We start from the raw sequence: 21458 nt of genomic DNA on the forward strand, positions 1-21458 counted from the left end.
GGCGAGACAATATCCAGAACTTGGTGCAATATCTCTCGTGGGTGATGGTAAAAAGGGCCAGCAGGGTGTCCTTAATAGTTTGCTAATCTAGGCAGTCCTGAGGCCCATGAGATCAGACAGAATCCCATGCCTGGCCAGTCAAACTATTCCATAGGTATTTAGCTTAATCAGCTGTGGCCACCTGGGGCATCAGAGCCTCAAAATCTTGCAGATGTTCATCGACAACACTGGCACGTCTCTGTAGTAGAGATGAGCTTCTTGGTGGGGGGACTGCCAAAGAAAATATTAAAAATCTCTGAGGTCCCACATCACTCCGTTTTTTCCCCTCTCCCCTTTGTAATAAAGATTTAGGAGCTAGCACTCAAAGCTGCTGTTATGTAAAATGGCACTGTACAGAGATGGGAACCATCTTAATAATAATAATCTTTATATAGCGCTAACATATTCCGCAGCGCTTTACAGTTTGCACACATTATCATCACTGTACCCGATGGGGCTCACAATCTACAATCCCTATCAGTATGTCTTTGGAATGTGGGAGGAAACCGGAGAACCTGGAGGAAACCCACGCAAACACGGGGAGAACATACAAACTCCTTGCAGATCCCTTAGCGGGATTCGATCCCAGGACTCCAGCGCTGCAAGGCTGCAGTGCTAACCACTGAGCCACCATACAGTGCTAACCACTGAGCCATCATACAGTGCTAACCACTGAGCCACCATACAGTGCTAACCACTGAGCCACCATGCTGCCCAAAACATTACAGGTAGTCGGCAGGATCTTAATTCCCATGCATGGAGTCCTCTTGTGCTCAGATGACTGAACGAGGATGTATATTGTGCACCGACAAAGAGACAGGTTGGGCAAATAGTAGACAGGAAAAAGCTTATTACGTTTTTAGCAGATTAAAGGAAATATCTCCGACCCTTCAGAAATAGCCGTGGTCACTGAGCTTACACTTAATAAGACAGCGGAAGCCCTTCTGCTACAAGAAATGGAGGGTGAACTCAGGAGACGCCGGGTCACTGCAGTGAGTCACCTCACACAGCAGAACTCTCAAGCTTCTGAGGTCGTCCTATACGCCGGTGCCGCCATCTTGAAGGAGGACATTGTTTTTCCTTCTCCAGCAAGATGCACAATAGCAGCTATCAGATCTCTATACCCACCGATAACTGCTACTGCGCAGGCGCGGCGGACGCCATTTTTAAATGGATATATATATATATACACAACCCCTGGCAAAAATTATGGACTCACCGGCCTTGGGGGATGTTCATTCAGTTGTTTAATTTTGTAGATAAAAAGCAGATCACAGACATGGCACAAAACTACAGTCATATCAAATGGCAACTTTCTGGCTTTAAGAAACACTAAAAGAAATCAAGAACAAAAAAATGTGGCAGTCAGTAATGGTTACTTTTTTAACCAAGCATAGGGGTAAAATTATGGAGCCACTTAATTCTGAGGAAAAAATTATGGAATCATGAAAAATAAACAAAAAAAACTTCCAGCACATCCCTAGTATTTTGTTGCAGCACCTCTGGCTTTTCTTACAGCTTGCAGTCTCTGGGGCCTGGACTTAATGAGGGTCACACAGGACTCTCCATCAATCTGCCTCCTACTTTCTCTGATTGCTGTTGCCAGATCAGCTTTGCAGGTTGGAGCCTTGTCATCAACCATTTTCTCCAACTTCCACCAAAGATTCTCAACTGAATTGAGATCCGGACTATTTGCAGCCCATGACATTGACCTTATGTGTGTTTTTTTGCAAGGAATGTTTGCACAGTTTTTGCTCTATGGCAGGATGCATTATCATCTTGAAAAATGATTTCATCATCCCCAAACATCCTTTCAATTAATGGGATAAGAAAAGTGTCCAAAATATCAACATAAACTTGTGCATTTATTGAAGTCTTCCTTGGTCTACCAGTATGTTTGCCTTTAACAACCTTCCCATGTTGTTTGTATTTGGTCCAGATTTTAGACACAGCTGACTGTGAACAACCAACCTCTTTTGCAACATCGCGTGATGATTTACCCTCTTTTAAGAGTTTGATAATCCTCTCCTTTGTTTCAATTTATCTCTCGTGTTGGAGCCATGGTTCATGTCGGTCCACTTGGTGCAACAGCTCTCCAAAGTGTGATCACTCCTTTTTAGTTGCACAATAACGAGCCGATCTAATTTGATGCAGGTGTTATTTTTGGGAATGAAAATTTACAGGGTGATTCCATAATTTTTTCCTCAGAATTGAGTGGTTAAAAAAAGTAACCATTACTGACTATCACATTTTTTGTTCGTGATTTCTTTTAGTGTTTCTTAAAGCCAGAAAGTTGCCATTTGATATGACTGTAGTTTTGTGCCATGTCTGTGATCTGCTTTTTTTCTACAAAATTAAACAACAGAATGAACATCCTCCAAGGCCGGGGATTCACCAATTTTTGCCAGGGTGTGGTGAAATACAGTACAGACCAGAAATTTGGACACACCTTCTCATTTAAAGATTTTTCTGTATTTTCATGACTATGAAAATTGCACATTCACACTGAAGGCATCAAAACTATGAATTAACACATGTGGAATTATATAATTAACAAAGTGTAAAACAACTGAAATTATGTCTTATATTCTAGGTTCTTCAAAGTAGCCACCTTTTGCTTTGATGACTGCTTTGCACACTCTTGGCATTCTCTTGATGAGCTTCAAGAGGTAGTCACCGGGAATGGTCTTCCAACAATCTTGAAGGGGTTCCCAGAGATGCTTAGCACTTGTTGGCCCTTTTGCCTTCACTCTGCGGTCCAGCTCACCCCAAACCATCTCGGTTGGGTTTGGGTCTGGTGACTGTGGAGGCCAGGTCATCTGGTGTAGCACCCCATCACTCTCCTTCTTGGTCAAACAGCCCTTACACAGCCTGGAGGTGTGTTTGGGGTCATTGTCCTGTTGAAAAATAAATGATGGTCCAACTAAACGCAAACCGGATGGAATAGCATACCGCTGCAAGATGCTGTGGTGGCCATGCTGGTTCAGTATGCCTTCAATTCTGAATAAATCCCCAACAGAGTCACCAGCAAAGCCCCCCCACACCATCACACCTCCTGCTCCATGCTTCACGGTGGGAACCAGGCATGTAGAGTCCATCCGTTCACCTTTTCTGCATCGCATAAAGACACGGTGGTTGGAACCAAAGATCTCAAATTTGGACTCATCTGACCAAATCACAGATTTCCACTGGTCTAGTGTCCATTCCTTGTGTTCTCTTCTGCTTGTTGCCTGTCCTTACCAGTGGTTTCCCAGCAGCTATTTTACCATGAAGGCCTGCTACAGAAAGTCTCCTCTTAACAGTTGTTGTAGAGATGTGCCTGCTGCTAGCACTCTGTGTGGCATTGACCTGGTCTCTAATCTGAGCTGCTGTTAACCTGCGATTTCTGAGGCTGGTGACTCAGATAAACTTATCCTCAGAAGCAGAGGTGACTCTTGGTCTTCCTTTCCTGGGGCGGTCCTCATGTGAGCCAGTTTCTTTGTAGCACTTGATAGTTTTTGCCACTGCACTTGGGGACACTTTCAAAGTTTTCCCAATTTTTCGGACTGACTGACCTTTGACTCTTAAAGTAATGATGGCCACTCGTTTTTCTTTTCTTAGCTGCTTTTTTCTTGCCATAATACAAATTCTAACAGTCTATTCAGTAGGACTATCAGCTGTGTATCCACCAGACTTCTGCACAACACAACTGATGGTCCCAACCCCATTTATAAGGCAAGAAATACCACTTATTATACCTGACAGGGAACAACTGTGAAGTGAAAACCATTCCTGGTGATTACCTCTTGAAGCTCATCAAGAGAATGCCAAGAGTGTGCAAAGCAGTCATCAAAGCAAAAGGTGGCTACTTTGAAGAACCTAGAATATAAGACATATTTTCAGTTGTTTCAACTTTTTTGTTAAGTATATAATTCCACATGTGATAATTCATAGTTTGATGCCTTCAGGGTGAATGTACAATTTTCATAGTCATGAAAATACAGAAAAATCTTTAAATGAGAAGGTGTGTCCAAACTTTTGCTCTGTACTGTATATTTATATATTATATATATAGAGAGCTGTGTACACATCACATGACGCCTGTACCCCGGAGTGTGTGTATGTATATGTATATACTAGCTGTACTACCCGGCTTCGCCCGGGTTAATGACTGCTGTTAGCAAAATAGAATGTGTTAACAAAAATTTATTCTGCACACAAAAACCACAAAACAAATAGATAGAAATGTAATTATTAAAAGGCAAAAACTAAGCAAATAGAAGCATTTCACAACATATATTAGCTTTGTTATACTGAGAATGTCTTTGTTGCCTATATTAACCAATCAGAGCTCAGGTTAATTAACTGTAGCAAAATAGAAGCTGAGCTGTGATTGGTTGCTATTGGCAGCCTGATAAATCCCCAGCCAACAGGAAGCCCTCCCCCCTGGCAGTATATATTAGCTCACACATACACATAATAGACAGGTCATGTGACTGACAGCTGCCGTATTTCCTATATGGTACATTTGTTGCTCTTGTAGTTTGCTTATTAATCAGATTTTTATTTTTGAAGGACAATACCAGACTTGTGTGTGTTTTAGGGCGAGTTTTATGTGTCAAGTTGTGTGTGTTGAGTTGCGTGTGGCGACATGCATGTAGCGACTTTTGTGAGATGAGTTTTGTGTGGCGACATGCGTGTAGCAACATTTTGTGTGTTGAGTTGCATGTGACAGGTTAGTGTAGCAAGTTGTGTGCAGCAAGATTTGTGCATGGCGAGTTTTGCGCGTGGCGAGTTTTATGTGTGGTGCATTTTGAGTATGTGCAAGTTTTGTGTGAGGCAACTTTTGCATGTGGTGCAACTTTTGTACATGTGGCAATTTTTCTGTGTGTGCAAGTTTTGCATGAGGTGAGTTTTCCATGAGGTGAGTTTTGCACGTGTGGCGAGTTTTGCGTGAGCCTAGTTTTGCATATGGCGAGTTTTGCATGTAGCGAGTTTTGAGTGGTGACTTTTGTGTTTCGACTTTTATGTGGCGAGGTTGGTGTGTGTGTGTGGTGAAATGTGTGCTGAGGGTGGTATATGTGTTCAAGCACGTGGTAGTGTGTGGCGCATTTTGTGTTTGTGTTCATATCCCCGTGTGTGGTGAGTATCCCATGTCGGGGCCCCACCTTAGCAACTGTACGGTATATACTCTTTGTCGCCATCGCTCTCATTCTTTAAGTCCTCATTGTTCACATCTGGCAGCTGTCAATTTTCCTCCAACACTTTTCCCTTCACTTTTTCCCCATTATGTAGATAGGAGCAAAATTGTTTGGTGAATTGGAACGCGCGGGGTTAAAATTTCACCTCACAACATAGCCTATGACGCTCTCGGGGTCCAGACGTGTGACTGTGCAAAATTTTGTGGCTGTAGCTGCGACGGTACAGATGCCAATCCCGGACATACACACATACATACATACACACATTCAGCTTTATATATTAGATATACCTGTATGTAATCTCCTGTATATAGTATATACCTGTGTGTCATCTCACCTATATATAGTATATATCTGTGTGTCATCTCCTGTATATAGTATATACCTGTATGTCATCTCCTCCTATACATAGCATATACCTGTGTCATCTCCTCCTGTATATACTATATACCTGTAGGTAATCTGCTCCTGTATATAGTATATACCTGTATGTCATCTCCTCCTGTATGTAGTATGTACCTGTATGTCATCTCCTCCTCTATATAGTATATACCTGTGTGTCATCTCTCCTGTATATAGTATATATCTGTGTGTCATCTCCTCCTGTATATAGTATATACCTGTGTGTCATCTCCCCTGTAAATAGTATATACCTGTGTGTCATCTCCTGTATATAGTATATAGCTGTATGCCATCTCCTCCTGTATTAGCCCTCGTTCACACGTTATTTGGTCAGTATTTTTACCTCAGTATTTGTAAGCTAAAATGGCAGCCTGATAAATCCCCAGCCAACAGTAAGCCCACCCCCTGGCAGTATATATTAGCTCACACATACACATAATAGACTGGTCATGTGACTGACAGCTGCCGGATTCCTATATGGTACATTTGTTGCTCTTGTAGTTTGTCTGCTTATTAATCAGATTTTTATTTTTGAAGGATACCAGACTTGTGTGTGTTTTAGGGCGAGTTTCGTGTGTCAAGTTGTGTGTGTTGAGTTGCGTGTGGCGACATGCATGTAGGGACTTTTGTGAGATGAGTTTTGTGTGGCGACATGCGTGTAGCAACTTTTTGTGTGTCGAGTTGCATGTGACAGGTTAGTGTAGCAAGTTGTGTGCAGCAAGTTTTGCGCATGGCGAGTTTTGCGCGTGGCGAGTTTTATGTGTGGTGCCTTTTGAGTATGTGCAAGTTTTGTGTGAGGCAACTTTTGCATGTGTTGCAACTTTTGTGCATGTGGCAATTTTTCTGCGTGTGGCAATTTTTCTGCGTGTGCAAGTTTTGCGTGTGGCGAGTTTTGCACGTGTGGCGAGTTTTGCATGTGGAGAGTTTTGCGCGTGGCGAGTTTTGAGCGGCGACTTTTGTGTTTCTACTTTTATGTGGCGAGGTTGGTGTATGTGTGGTGAAATGTGCACTGAGGGTGGTATATGTGTTCGAGCACGTGGTAGTGTGTGGCGCATTTTGTGTGTGTGTTCATATCCCCGTGGTGGTGTGATTATCCCATGTTGGGGCCCCACCTTAGCAACTGTACAGTATATACTCTTTGGTGCCATCGCTGTCATTCTTTAAGTCCCCCTTGTTCACATCTGGCAGCTGTTAATTTGCCTCCAACACTTTTCCTTTCATTTTTTCCCCATTATGTAGATAGGGGCAAAATTGTTTGGTGACTTGGAAAGCGCGGGGTTAAAATTTCACCTCACAATATAGCTTTGACGCTCTCAGGGTCCAGACGTGTGACTGTGCAAAATTTTGTGCCTGTAGCTGCGACGCCTCCAACACTTTTCCTTTCACTTTTTCCCCATTATGTAGATAGGGGCAAAATTGTTTGGTGAATTGGAAAGCGCGGGGTTAAAATTTCACCTCACAACATAGCCTATGACGCTCTCGGGGTCCAGACGTGTGACTGTGCAAAATTTTGTGGCTGTAGCTGCTACGGTTCAGATGCCAATCCCGGACATACATACATACATACATACATACACACACACACACATTCAGCTTTATATATTAGATATATGTGTGTGTATATATATATATATATATATATATATCTACTATATAATTGTCTAAGGGTCACTTCCGTCTGTCCTTCTGTCTGTCTTTCTGTCACGGATATTCATTGGTCGCGGCCTCTGTCATGGAAATCCAAGTCGCTGATTGGTCTCGCCAGCTGCCTGTCATGGCTGCCGCGACCAATCAGCGACGGGCACAGTCCGATTAGTCCCTCCCTACTCCCCACAGTCAGTGCCCGGCGCCCGCTCCATACTCCCCTCCAGTCACCGCTCACACAGGGTTAATGCCGGCGGTAACAGACCGCGTTATGCCGCGGTGTAACGCACTCCGTTACCACTGCTATTAACCCTGTGTGACCAAGTTTTAACTATTGATGCTCCCTATGCGGCGTCAATAGTAAAAAGATCTAATGTTAAAAGTAATAAAAAAAGCAAAACACCTGCTATTCTCACCTTCCGTAGTCCGACGATGCGCTCGCGCCTGCCACCAGCTTCTGTTCCCAGAGATGCATTGCGAAATTACCCAGGAGACTTAGCGGTCTCGCAAGACCGCTAAGTGATCTGGGTAATTTCGCAATGCATCCTGGGAACGAAAGATGGCGGCAGCCACGCGCGCATCGCCAGAGGTTCGCCGGATCTACGCTGGATCCCGGCGGGTGAGTATATAACTATTTTATTTTTTTAACAGGGATATGGTGCCCACACTGCTAAATACTACGTGGGCTGTGTTAGATACTGCGTGGCTGCTATATACTACCTGGCCAGTGTTAGATACTATGTGGGCTGTGTTATATACTGCGTGAGCTGCGTTATATACTACATGGCTGCTATATACTACGTGGGCAGTGTTATATACTGCCTGGCCAGTGTTAGATACTATGTGGGCTGTGTTATATACTGCGTGAGCTGCGTTATATACTACATGGCTGCTATATACTACGTGGGCTGTGTTATATACTGCCTGGCCAGTGTTAGATACTATGTGGGCTGTGTTCTATACTGCGTGGGCTGCGTTATATATTACATGGCTGCTATATACTACGTGGGCTGTGTTAGATACCGCGTGGCTGCTATATACTACGTGGCCAGTGTTAGATACTATGTGGGTTGTGTTCTATACTGCGTGGGCTGCGTTATATACTACATGGCTGCTATATACTATGTGGGCAGTGTTATATACTACCTGGCCAGTGTTAGATACTATGTGGGCTGTGTTCTATACTGCGTGGGCTGTGTTATATATTACGTGGACTGTGTTGTATATTACATGGGCTGTGTTGTATATTACATGAGCTGTGTTATATAATGCGTGGCTGCTATATACTGTGCGGGCTGTGTTATATACTACCTGGGCAGTGTTAGATACTATGTGGGTTGTGTTCTATACTGCGTGGGCTGTGTTATATACTGCGTGGGCTGTGTTATATACTGCGTGGCTGTGTTCTATACTGCGTGTTATATACTACATGGCCACTGTTAAATACTATGTGGGCTGTGTTCTATACTGAGTGGGCTGTGTTATATATTACGTGGACTGTCTTGTATATTACATGGGCTGTGTTATATAATGCGTGGCTGCTATATACTGTGCGGGCTGTGTTATATACTACGTGGGCTGTGTTATATACTGCGTGGCCTATATTAACGCATTGGCCACTGTTAGATACTATGTGGGCTGTGTTCTATACTGCGTGGGCTGCGTTATATACTACATGGCTGCTATATACTACGTGGGCAGTGTTATATACTACGTGGCTGTGTTCTATACTGCGTGTTATATACTACGTGGCCAGTGTTAGATACTATGTGGGCTGCGTTATATATTACGTGGGCTGTGTTATATATTACGTGGCCAGTGTTACATACTACGTGGGCTGCGTTATATACTGCGTGGCTGCTATATACTGTGTGGGCTGTGTTATATACTACATGGGTTGTGTTATTTACTGTGTGGCCTATATTAACGCATTGGGTATTCTACAATATGTATGTATATAGCAGCCACATGGTATATACCACAGGCCATGTAGTGCTCCTATATACTACGTGGCCTGTGCTATATACTATGTGGCTGCTATATACATACATACATATTCTAGAATACCCGATGAGTTAGAATCGGGCCACCATCTATTGTGTGTGTATGTATATATGTATATAGATATATACACACACACACACCGGGGTACAGGCGTCATGTGATGTGTACACATATATATATATATATATATATATATATATATATATATATATATATAGACAAAAAATTGGAACAGCACAATGCTCACCAGTGGGTGCCCGGCCTCCTGGGTATGACGGTCCACACATCAACCCAAATAGCATACAAGTTTGAAGAAAAGAAGGCAGCACTCCAAATCCTTTTCAAAAGTGCAAAATGTGCAGTTTATTCAAGCCCACATCTTTCTTGTGCGACGTTTCGGCTCGCAATGAGCCTTTCTCAAGCACTTGTGCTTGAGAAAGGCTCATTGCGAGCCGAAACGTCGCACAAGAAAGATGTGGGCTTGAATAAACTGCACATTTTGCACTTTTGAAAAGGATTTGGAGTGCTGCCTTCTTTTCTTCAAACTTATATATATATATATATATATATATATATATATATATATATATATATATATATATATATATATATATATATATATATATATATATACTAGCTGTTTCCAGCCAGCTAACGCTCGGCACGCTCACTGCTATCTAATTAACGCTGCTGGGGATTAAACTAAAGTAAATAATGACAACATTCAATAGCGCTTACACAGGTGGTGAATTAACTTAAAATGAAGTTAATAAAAATAGTGTGGTAATGTGGTGGGGGTGGGATTATGTGTGGTAATGGGGTGGGGGGCGGGATTATGTGTGGTAATGTGGCTCTGACTCACGAGCCTCACGAGGCTCCGTCCCCACACATTACCACACGAGGCTCTGTCCCCACACATTACCACACGAGGCTCCGTCCCCACACATTACCACACGAGGCTCTGTCCCCACACATTACCACACGAGGCTCCGTCCTCACACATTACCACACGAGGCTCCATCCCCACACATTACCACACGAGGCTCCGTCCTCACACATTACCACACGAGGCTCCGTCCCCACACATTACCACACGAGGCTCCGTCCTCACACATTACCACACGAGGCTCCATCCCCACACATTACCACACGAGGCTCCGTCCTCACACATTACCACACGAGGCTCCGTCCTCACACATTACCACACGAGGCTCCGTCCTCACACATTACCACACGAGGCTCCGCCCCCACATTACCACACGAGGCTCCGTCCTCACACATTACCACACGAGGCTCTGTCCCCACACATTACCACACGAGGCTCCGTCCCCACACATTACCACACGAGGCTCTGTCCCCACACATTACCACACGAGGCTCCGTCCTCACACATTACCACACGAGGCTCCATCCCCACACATTACCACACGAGGCTCCGTCCTCACACATTACCACACGAGGCTCTGTCCCCACACATTACCACACGAGGCTCCGTCCTCACACATTACCACACGAGGCTCCATCCCCACACATTACCACACGAGGCTCCGTCCTCACACATTACCACACGAGGCTCCGTCCTCACACATTACCACACGAGGCTCCGTCCCCACACATTACCACACGAGGCTCCGCCCCCACATTACCACACGAGGCTCCGTCCTCACACATTACCACACGAGGCTCCGTCCCCACACATTACCACACGAGGCTCCGCCCCCACATTACCACACGAGGCTCCATCCCCACACATTACCACACGAGGCTCCGTCCTCACACATTACCACATGAGGCTCCATCCCCACACATTACCACACGAGGCTCCGTCCCCACACATTACCACACGAGGCTCCATCCCCACACATTACCACACGAGGCTCCGTCCCCACACATTACCACACGAGGCTACGTCCTCACACATTACCACACGAGGCTCCGTCCTCACACATTACCACACGAGGCTCCGTCCTCACACATTACCACACGAGGCTCCGTCCCCACACATTACCACACGAGGCTCCGTCCCCACACATTGCCACACGAATCCAGTTTGCTTTTAATTTTACACTGTGAATAAATGTATTATTATTATTCTGATTTTTAATTACTATTATTGTTATTAACTTCATTTTAAGTTAATTTACCACCTGTGTAAGCGCTATTGAATGTTGTCATTATTTACTTTAGTTTAATCACTAGCAGCGTTAATTAGATAGCAGTGAGCATGCTGAGCGGTAGCGGTCTGGAAACAGCTAGTATATATATATGTGTGTGTGTGTGTGTGTGTGTGTGTGTGTGTGTGTGTGTGTGTGTGTGTGTGTGTGTGTGTGTGTGTGTGTGTGTGTATATATATATATGTATATAGCAGCCACATAGTATATAGCACAGGCCACGTAGTATATAGGAGCACTACATGGCCTGTGGTATATACCATGTGGCTGCTATATACATACATATTGTAGAATACCCAATGCGTTAATATAGGCCACGCAGTAAATAACACAACCCACGCAGTATATAACACTGCCCACGTAGTATATAGCAGCCATGTAGTATATAACGCAGCCCACGCAGTATAGAACACAGCCCACATAGTATCTAACAGTGGCCACGTAGTATATAACACGCAGTATATAACACTGCCCACGTAGTATATAGCAGCCATGTAGTATATAACGCAGCCCACGCAGTATAGAACACAGCCCACATAGTATCTAACACTGGCCAGGTAGTATATAACACTGCCCGCACAGTATATAGCAGCCATGTAGTATATAACGCAGCTCACGCAGTATATAACACAGCCCACATAGTATCTAACACTGGCCAGGTAGTATATAACACTGCCCACGTAGTATATAGCAGCCATGTAGTATATAACGCAGCTCACGCAGTATAGAACACAGCCCACATAGTATCTAACACTGGCCAGGTAGTATATAACACTGCCCGCACAGTATATAGCAGCCATGTAGTATATAACGCAGCTCACGCAGTATATAACACAGCCCACATAGTATCTAACACTGGCCAGGTAGTATATAACACTGCCCACGTAGTATATAGCAGCCATGTAGTATATAACGCAGCTCACGCAGTATATAACACAGCCCACATAGTATCTAACACTGGCCAGGTAGTATATAACACTGCCCACGTAGTATATAGCAGCCATGTAGTATATAACGCAGCTCACGCAGTATATAACACAGCCCACATAGTATCTAACACTGGCCAGGTAGTATATAACACTGCCCACGTAGTATATAGCAGCCATGTAATATATAACGCAGCCCACGCAGTATAGAACACAGCCCACATAGTATCTAACACTGGCCAGGTAGTATATAACACTGCCCACGTAGTATATAGCAGCCATGTAGTATATAACGCAGCTCACGCAGTATATAACACAGCCCACATAGTATCTAACACTGGCCAGGTAGTATATAACACTGCCCACGTAGTATATAGCAGCCATGTAATATATAATGCAGCCCACGCAGTATAGAACACAGCCCACATAGTATCTAACACTGGCCAGGTAGTATATAACACTGCCCACGTAGTATATAGCAGCCATGTAATATATAACGCAGCCCACGCAGTATAGAACACAGCCCACATAGTATCTAACACTGGCCAGGTAGTATATAACACTGCCCGCACAGTATATAGCAGCCATGTAGTATATAACGCAGCTCACGCAGTATATAACACAGCCCACATAGTATCTAACACTGGCCAGGTAGTATATAACACTGCCCACGTAGTATATAGCAGCCATGTAGTATATAACGCAGCTCACGCAGTATATAACACAGCCCACATAGTATCTAACACTGGCCAGGTAGTATATAACACTGCCCACGTAGTATATAGCAGCCATGTAGTATATAACGCAGCTCACGCAGTATATAACACAGCCCACATAGTATCTAACACTGGCCAGGTAGTATATAACACTGCCCACGTAGTATATAGCAGCCATGTAATATATAACGCAGCCCACGCAGTATAGAACACAGCCCACATAGTATCTAACACTGGCCAGGTAGTATATAACACTGCCCACGTAGTATATAGCAGCCATGTAGTATATAACGCAGCTCACGCAGTATATAACACAGCCCACATAGTATCTAACACTGGCCAGGTAGTATATAACACTGCCCACGTAGTATATAGCAGCCATGTAATATATAATGCAGCCCACGCAGTATAGAACACAGCCCACATAGTATCTAACACTGGCCAGGTAGTATATAACACTGCCCACGTAGTATATAGCAGCCATGTAATATATAACGCAGCCCACGCAGTATATAACACAGCCCACATAGTATCTAACACTGGCCAGGCAGTATATAACACTGCCCACGTAGTATATAGCAGCCATGTAGTATATAACGCAGCTCACGCAGTATATAACACAGCCCACATAGTATCTAACACTGGCCAGGTAGTATATAACACTGCCCACGTAGTATATAGCAGCCATGTAATATATAACGCAGCCCACGCAGTATAGAACACAGCCCACATAGTATCTAACACTGGCCAGGCAGTATATAACACTGCCCACGTAGTATATAGCAGCCATGTAATATATAACGCAGCCCACGCAGTATAGAACACAGCCCACATAGTATCTAACACTGGCCAGGTAGTATATAACACTGCCCACGTAGTATATAGCAGCCATGTAATATATAACGCAGCCCACGCAGTATATAACACAGCCCACATAGTATCTAACACTGGCCAGGTAGTATATAACACTGCCCACGTAGTATATAGCAGCCATGTAATATATAACGCAGCCCACGCAGTATAGAACACAGCCCACATAGTATCTAACACTGGCCAGGTAGTATATAACACTGCCCATGTAGTATATAGCAGCCATGTAGTATATAACGCAGCTCACGCAGTATAGAACACAGCCCACATAGTATCTAACACTGGCCAGGTAGTATATAACACTGCCCACGTAGTATATAGCAGCCATGTAGTATATAACGCAGCTCACGCAGTATATAACACAGCCCACATAGTATCTAACACTGGCCAGGCAGTATATAACACTGCCCACGTAGTATATAGCAGCCATGTAGTATATAACGCAGCTCACGCAGTATATAACACAGCCCACATAGTATCTAACACTGGCCAGGCAGTATATAACACTGCCCACGTAGTATATAGCAGCCATGTAATATATAACGCAGCCCACGCAGTATAGAACACAGCCCACATAGTATCTAACACTGGCCAGGTAGTATATAACACTGCCCACGTAGTATATAGCAGCCATGTAGTATATAACGCAGCTCACGCAGTATATAACACAGCCCACATAGTATCTAACACTGGCCAGGCAGTATATAACACTGCCCACGTAGTATATAGCAGCCATGTAATATATAACGCAGCCCACGCAGTATAGAACACAGCCCACATAGTATCTAACACTGGCCAGGTAGTATATAACACTGCCCACGTAGTATATAGCAGCCATGTAGTATATAACGCAGCTCACGCAGTATAGAACACAGCCCACATAGTATCTAACACTGGCCAGGCAGTATATAACACAGCCCACGTAGTATATAGCAGCCATGTAATATATAACGCAGCCCACGCAGTATAGAACACAGCCCACATAGTATCTAACACTGGCCAGGCAGTATATAACACAGCCCACGTAGTATATAGCAGCCATGTAGTATATAACGCAGCTCACGCAGTATATAACACAGCCCACATAGTATCTAACACTGGCCAGGCAGTATATAACACTGCCCACGTAGTATATAGCAGCCATGTAGTATATAACGCAGCTCACGCAGTATATAACACAGCCCACATAGTATCTAACACTGGCCAGGTAGTATATAGCAGCCACGCAGTATCTAACACAGCCCACGTAGTATTTAGCAGTGTGGGCACCATATCCCTGTTAAAAAAATAAAATAGTTATATACTCACCCGCCGGGATCCAGCGTAGATCCGGCGAACCTCTGGCGATGCGCGCGTGGCTGCCGCCATCTTTCGTTCCCAGGATGCATTGCGAAATTGCCCAGATCACTTAGCGGTCTTGCGAGACCGCTAAGTCTCCTGGATAATTTCGCAATGCATCTCTGGGAACAGAAGCTGGTGGCAGGCGCGAGCGCATCGTCGGACTACGGAAGGTGAGAATAGCAGGTGTTTTGCTTTTTTTATTACTTTTAACATTAGATCTTTTTACTATTGACGCCGCATAGGGAGCATCAATAGTTAAAACTTGGTCACACAGGGTTAATAGCGGCGGTAACGGAGTGCGTTACACCGCGGCATAACGCGGTCCGTTACCGCCGGCATTAACCCTGTGTGAGCGGTGACTGGAGGGGAGTATGGAGCGGGCGCCGGGCACTGACTGTGGGGAGTAGGGAGGGACTAATCGGACTGTGCCCGTCGCTGATTGGTCGCGGCAGCCATGACAGGCAGCTGGCGAGACCAATCAGTGACTTGGATTTCCATGACAGAGGCCGCGACCAATGAATATCCGTGACAGAAAGACAGACAGAAGGACAGACGGAAGTGACCCTTAGACAATTATATAGTATATATATATATATATATATATATATATATATATATATATATATATATATATATACACACCGTATATATCTATATATATATATATATATATATATATATATATATATATATATATATATATATATATATACTAGCTGTACTACCCGGCTTCGCCCGGGTTAATGACTGCTGTTAGCAAAATAGAATGTGTTAACAAAAATGTATTCTGCACACAAAAACCACAAAACAAATAGATAGAAATGTAATTATTAAAAGGCAAAAACTAAGCTAATAGAAGCATTTCACAACATATATTAGCTTTGTTATACTGAGAATGTCTTTGTTGCCTATATTAACCAATCAGAGCTCAGGTTAATTAACTGTAGCAAAATAGAAGCTGAGCTGTGATTGGTTGCTATTGGCAGCCTGATAAATCCCCAGCCAACAGGACGCCCTCCCCCCTGGCAGTATATATTAGCTCACACATACACATAATAGACTGGTCATGTGACTGACAGCTGCCGTATTTCCTATATGGTACATTTGTTGCTCTTGTAGTTTGTCTGCTTATTAATCAGATTTTTATTTTTGAAGGATAATACCAGACTTGTGTGTGTTTTAGGGCGAGTTTCATGTGTCAAGTTGTGTGTGTTGAGTTGCGTGTGGCGACATGCATGTAGCGACTTTTGTGAGATGAGTTTTGTGTGGCGACATGCGTGTAGCAACATTTTGTGTGTCGAGTTGCATGTGACAGGTTAGTGTAGCAAGTTGTGTGCAGCAAGATTTGTGCATGGCGAGTTTTGCGCGTGGCGAGTTTTATGTGTGGTGCGTTTTGAGTATGTGCAAGTTTTGTGTGAGGCAACTTTTGCATGTGGTGCAACTTTTGTACATGTGGCAATTTTTCTGTGTGTGCAAGTTTTGCATGAGGTGAGTTTTCCATGAGGTGAGTTTTGCACGTGTGGCGAGTTTTGCGTGAGCCTAGTTTTGCATATGGCGAGTTTTGCATGTAGCGAGTTTTGAGTGGTGACTTTTGTGTTTCGACTTTTATGTGGCGAGGTTGGTGTGTGTGTGTGGTGAAATGTGTGCTGAGGGTGGTATATGTGTTCAAGCACGTGGTAGTGTGTGGCGCATTTTGTGTTTGTGTTCATATCCCCGTGTGTGGTGAGTATCCCATGTCGGGGCCCCACCTTAGCAACTGTACGGTATATACCCTTTGGCGCCATCGCTCTCATTCTTTAAGTCCTCATTGTTCACATCTGGCAGCTGTCAATTTTCCTCCAACACTTTTCCCTTCACTTTTTCCCCATTATGTAGATAGGGGCAAAATTGTTTGGTGAATTGGAACGCGCGGGGTTAAAATTTCACCTCACAACATAGCCTATGACGCTCTCGGGGTCCAGACGTGTGACTGTGCAAAATTTTGTGGCTGTAGCTGCGACGGTGCAGATGCCAATCCCGGACATACACACATACATACATACACACATTCAGCTTTATATATTAGATATACCTGTATGTAATCTCCTGTATATAGTATATACCTGTGTGTCATCTCGCCTATATATAGTATATATCTGTGTGTCATCTCCTCCTGTATATAGTATATACCTGTATGTCATCTCCTCCTATACATAGCATATACCTGTATGTCATCTCCTCCTGTATATACTATATACCTGTAGGTAATCTGCTCCTGTATATAGTATATACCTGTGTGTCATCTCCTCCTGTATATAGTATATACCTGTATGTCATCTCGTCCTGTATGTAGTATGTACCTGTATGTCATCTCCTCCTCTATATAGTATATACCTGTGTGTCATCTCTCCTGTATATAGTATATATCTGTGTGTCATCTCCTCCTGTATATAGTATATACCTGTGTGTCATCTCCCCTGTAAATAGTATATACCTGTGTGTCATCTCCTCCTGTATATAGTATATATCTGTATGTCATCTCCTCCTGTATTAGACCTCGTTCACACGTTATTTGGTCAGTATTTTTACCTCAGTATTTGTAAGCTAAAATGGCAGCCTGATAAATCCCCAGCCAACAGTAAGCCCACCCCCTGGCAGTATATATTAGCTCACACATACACATAATAGACTGGTCATGTGACTGACAGCTGCCGGATTCCTATATGGTACATTTGTTGCTCTTGTAAGTTTGTCTGCTTATTAATCAGATTTTTATTTTTGAAGGATAATACCAGACTTGTGTGTGTTTTAGGGCGAGTTTCGTGTGTCAAGTTGTGTGTGTTGAGTTGCGTGTGGCGACATGCATGTAGGGACTTTTGTGAGATGAGTTTTGTGTGGCGACATGCGTGTAGCAACTTTTTGTGTGTCGAGTTGCATGTGACAGGTTAGCGTTGTGTGCAGCAAGTTTTGCGCATGGCGAGTTTTGCGCGTGGCGAGTTTTATGTGTGGTGCCTTTTGAGTATGTGCAAGTTTTGTGTGAGGCAACTTTTGCATGTGTTGCAACTTTTGTGCATGTGGCAATTTTTCTGCGTGTGGCAATTTTTCTGCGTGTGCAAGTTTTGCGTGTGGCGAGTTTTCCATGAGGTGAGTTTTGCACGTGTGGCGAGTTTTGCATGTAGAGAGTTTTGCGCGTGGCGAGTTTTGAGCGGCGACTTTTGTGTTTCTACTTTTATGTGGCGAGGTTGGTGTATGTGTGGTGAAATGTGCGCTGAGGGTGGTATATGTGTTCGAGCACGTGGTAGTATGTGGCGCATTTTGTGTGTGTGTTCATATCCCCGTGGTGGTGTGGTGATTATCCCATGTTGGGGCCCCACCTTAGCAACTGTACAGTATATACTCTTTGGCGCCATCGCTGTCATTCTTTAAGTCCCCCTTGTTCACATCTGGCAGCTGTTAATTTGCCTCCAACACTTTTCCTTTCATTTTTTCCCCATTATGTAGATAGGGGCAAAATTGTTTGGTGAATTGGAAAGCGCGGGGTTAAAATTTCACCTCACAACATAGCTTTGATGCTCTCAGGGTCCAGACGTGTGACTGTGCAAAATTTTGTGCCTGTAGCTGCGACGCCTCCAACACTTTTCCTTTCACTTTTTCCCCATTATGTCGATAGGGGCAAAATTGTTTGGTGAATTGGAAAGCGCGGGGTTAAAATTTCACCTCACAACATAGCCTATGACGCTCTCGGGGTCCAGACGTGTGACTGTGCAAAATTTTGTGGCTGTAGCTGCGACGGTTCAGATGCCAATCCCGGACATACATACATACATACATACATACATACACACACACACACATTCAGCTTTATATATTAGATATATATATATATATATATATATATATATATATATATATATATATACTATATATATACACACATATATATGAGCTGTGTACACATCACATGACGCCTGTACCCCGGTGTATATATGTGTATATATATATATATATATATATATATATATATATATATATATTACTGTGTACACATCAGGTCACATGCGCTCTTATCGGACGGTCAGTCTAACAACTGTCTCTTTTTGCTATGAGCCTGTCAGGGTTCAGCGTTACCTTATGGCTGAGGATGTCTCTGAACCAGACAGTCACAAATCTAGCAGCATGTCTCTCTATAAAGAATTCATCATCAGCAGGAATCTCTTATGATCTTTGAGGTCTCTGCATATGAGACGTCCTCTTGCAGTGAGATCCAGGGTGCAGTCTGTAGAATGCTGCTGTCTCTCTATGAGACGTCCTCTGGTGGTGATAGACTGGGGTGCTGTCTCTTTGATGCTGGCTGTTTCGGCTCTGTCTCTATTATTTTGGATGTCTCCAGGCGCAGTCTCTCTAAATCAGTTGAGGTTTATGATGCTGGAGACATGCTGTTACAGGCTCTCTATGAGGACGTCTCTAGGTGCAGTCTCACTCAGATGTTGGAGGTCTCTTATGATCCTGGGGGTCTCTAGGTGCAGTCTCACTCAGATGTTAGAGGTCTCTTATGGCCCTAGGAGTCTCTAGGTGCAGTCTCACTCAGATGTTGGAGGTCTCTTATGGTCCTGGGGTCTCTAGGTGCAGTCTCACTCAGATGTTGGAGGTCTCTTCTGGCCCTGGGAGTCTCTAGGTGCAGTCTCACTCAGATGTTGGAGGTCTCTTATGGCCCTGGGGGTCTCTAGGTGCAGTCTCACTCAGATGTTGGAGGTCTCTTATGGCCCTGGGGGTCTCTAGGTGCAGTCTCACTCAGATGTTAGAGGTCTCTTATGGTTCTGCGAGTCTCTAGGTGCAGTCTCACTCAGATGCTGGAGGTCTCTTATGGTCCTGGGGGTCTCTAGGTGCAGTCTCACTCAGATGTTGGAGGTCTCTTATGGTCCTGGGGGTCTCTAGGTGCAGTCTCACTCAGATGTTGGAGGTCTCTTATGGCCCTGGGGGTCTCTAGGTGCAGTCTCACTCAGATGTTGGAGGTCTCTTATGGCTCTGGGAGTCTCTAGGTGCAGTCTCACTCAGATGTTCTAGGTCTCTTATGGTCCTGGGGTCTCTAGGTGCAGTCTCACTCAGATGTTCTAGGTCTCTTATGGTCCTGGGGGTCTCTAGGTGCAGTCTCACTCAGATGTTGGAGGTCTCTTATGGTCCTGGGGGTCTCTAGGTGCAGTCTCACTCAGATGTTGGAGGTCTCTTATGGCCCTGGGGGTCTCTAGGTGCAGTCTCACTCAGATGTTGGAGGTCTCTTATGGCTCTGGGAGTCTCTAGGTGCAGTCTCACTCAGATGTTCTAGGTCTCTTATGGTCCTGGGGTCTCTAGGTGCAGTCTCACTCAGATGTTGGAGGTCTCTTATGGTCCTGGGGGTCTCTAGGTGCAGTCTCACTCAGATGTTGGAGGTCTCTTATGGCCCTGGGGGTCTCTAGGTGCAGTCTCACTCAGATGTTGGAGGTCTCTTATGGCTCTGGGGGTCTCTAGGTGCAGTCTCACTCAGATGTTGGAGGTCTCTTATGGCTCTGGGAGTCTCTAGGTGCAGTCTCACTCAGATGTTCTAGGTCTCTTATGGCCCTGGGGGTCTCTAGGTGCAGTCTCACTCAGATGTTAGAGGTCTCATGGTCCTGGGGGTCTCTAGGTGCAGTCTCACTCAGATGTTCTAGGTCTCTTATGGTCCTGGGGTCTCTAGGTGCAGTCTCACTCAGATGTTGGAGGTCTCTTATGGTCCTGGGAGTCTCTAGGTGCAGTCTCACTCAGATGTTGGAGGTCTCTTATGGCCCTGGGGGTCTCTAGGTGCAGTCTCACTCAGATGTTAGAGGTCTCATGGTCCTGGGAGTCTCTAGATGCAGTCTCACTCAGATGTTGGAGGTCTCTTACGGTTCTGGGGGTCTCTAGGTGCAGTCTCAGGAGTGTTATCTGTCTTTAGTTGTGGTCTCTGTAGTTAGGTCTCTCAGGACACTGAGGGCCTCCTGCTGACGTCTCTTTGAAGATGGAGGTCTCTGACCATGGTGATGTCTCCAGGCGTCGTCTCTCTGATGACGGTCTCGCTGGGTGTCTCTTATTATCGTGGCTGTCTCCGGCCTCTCTACTAGAGGTCTCTGTGATGCTGGCTCTCTCTAGGCGCACTCTCTTATTCCTCTGGCCGTCTCCATGTCTCTGTGTCTC

The 21458-nt window shown here is 44.5% G+C and overlaps 1 protein-coding gene and 1 long non-coding RNA gene across 4 annotated transcripts in view; one reads left to right on the plus strand and one right to left on the minus strand.

Annotated features, from left to right (window-relative positions):
• ARFIP2 (ARF interacting protein 2) overlaps window positions 1–20662 on the minus strand; it is a 62475-nt gene extending 41813 nt beyond the window's left edge. For both annotated transcript variants that reach the window (XM_077298990.1, XM_077298988.1), the window contains exon 1: window positions 19401–20662. The gene's annotated coding sequence lies outside the window, so the exon portion shown is untranslated. The remainder of the gene's footprint in view (window positions 1–19400) is intronic.
• A 108-nt stretch (window positions 20663–20770) lies between these two features.
• LOC143817515 (uncharacterized) lies at window positions 20771–21257 on the plus strand. Of its 2 annotated transcripts, none has more exons than XR_013224167.1 (3): window positions 20771–20881; window positions 20983–21034; window positions 21137–21257. It is a non-coding gene; the product is annotated as an uncharacterized LOC143817515 (long non-coding RNA). The 2 variants fall into 2 exon arrangements; XR_013224166.1 differs by having other exon boundaries at window positions 20983–21086; window positions 21137–21214.
• The last annotated feature ends 201 nt before the right edge of the window (window positions 21258–21458 follow it).

Source organism: Ranitomeya variabilis, chromosome 3, assembly GCF_051348905.1.
Source record: "Ranitomeya variabilis isolate aRanVar5 chromosome 3, aRanVar5.hap1, whole genome shotgun sequence".
NCBI lineage: Eukaryota > Metazoa > Chordata > Amphibia > Anura > Dendrobatidae > Ranitomeya > Ranitomeya variabilis.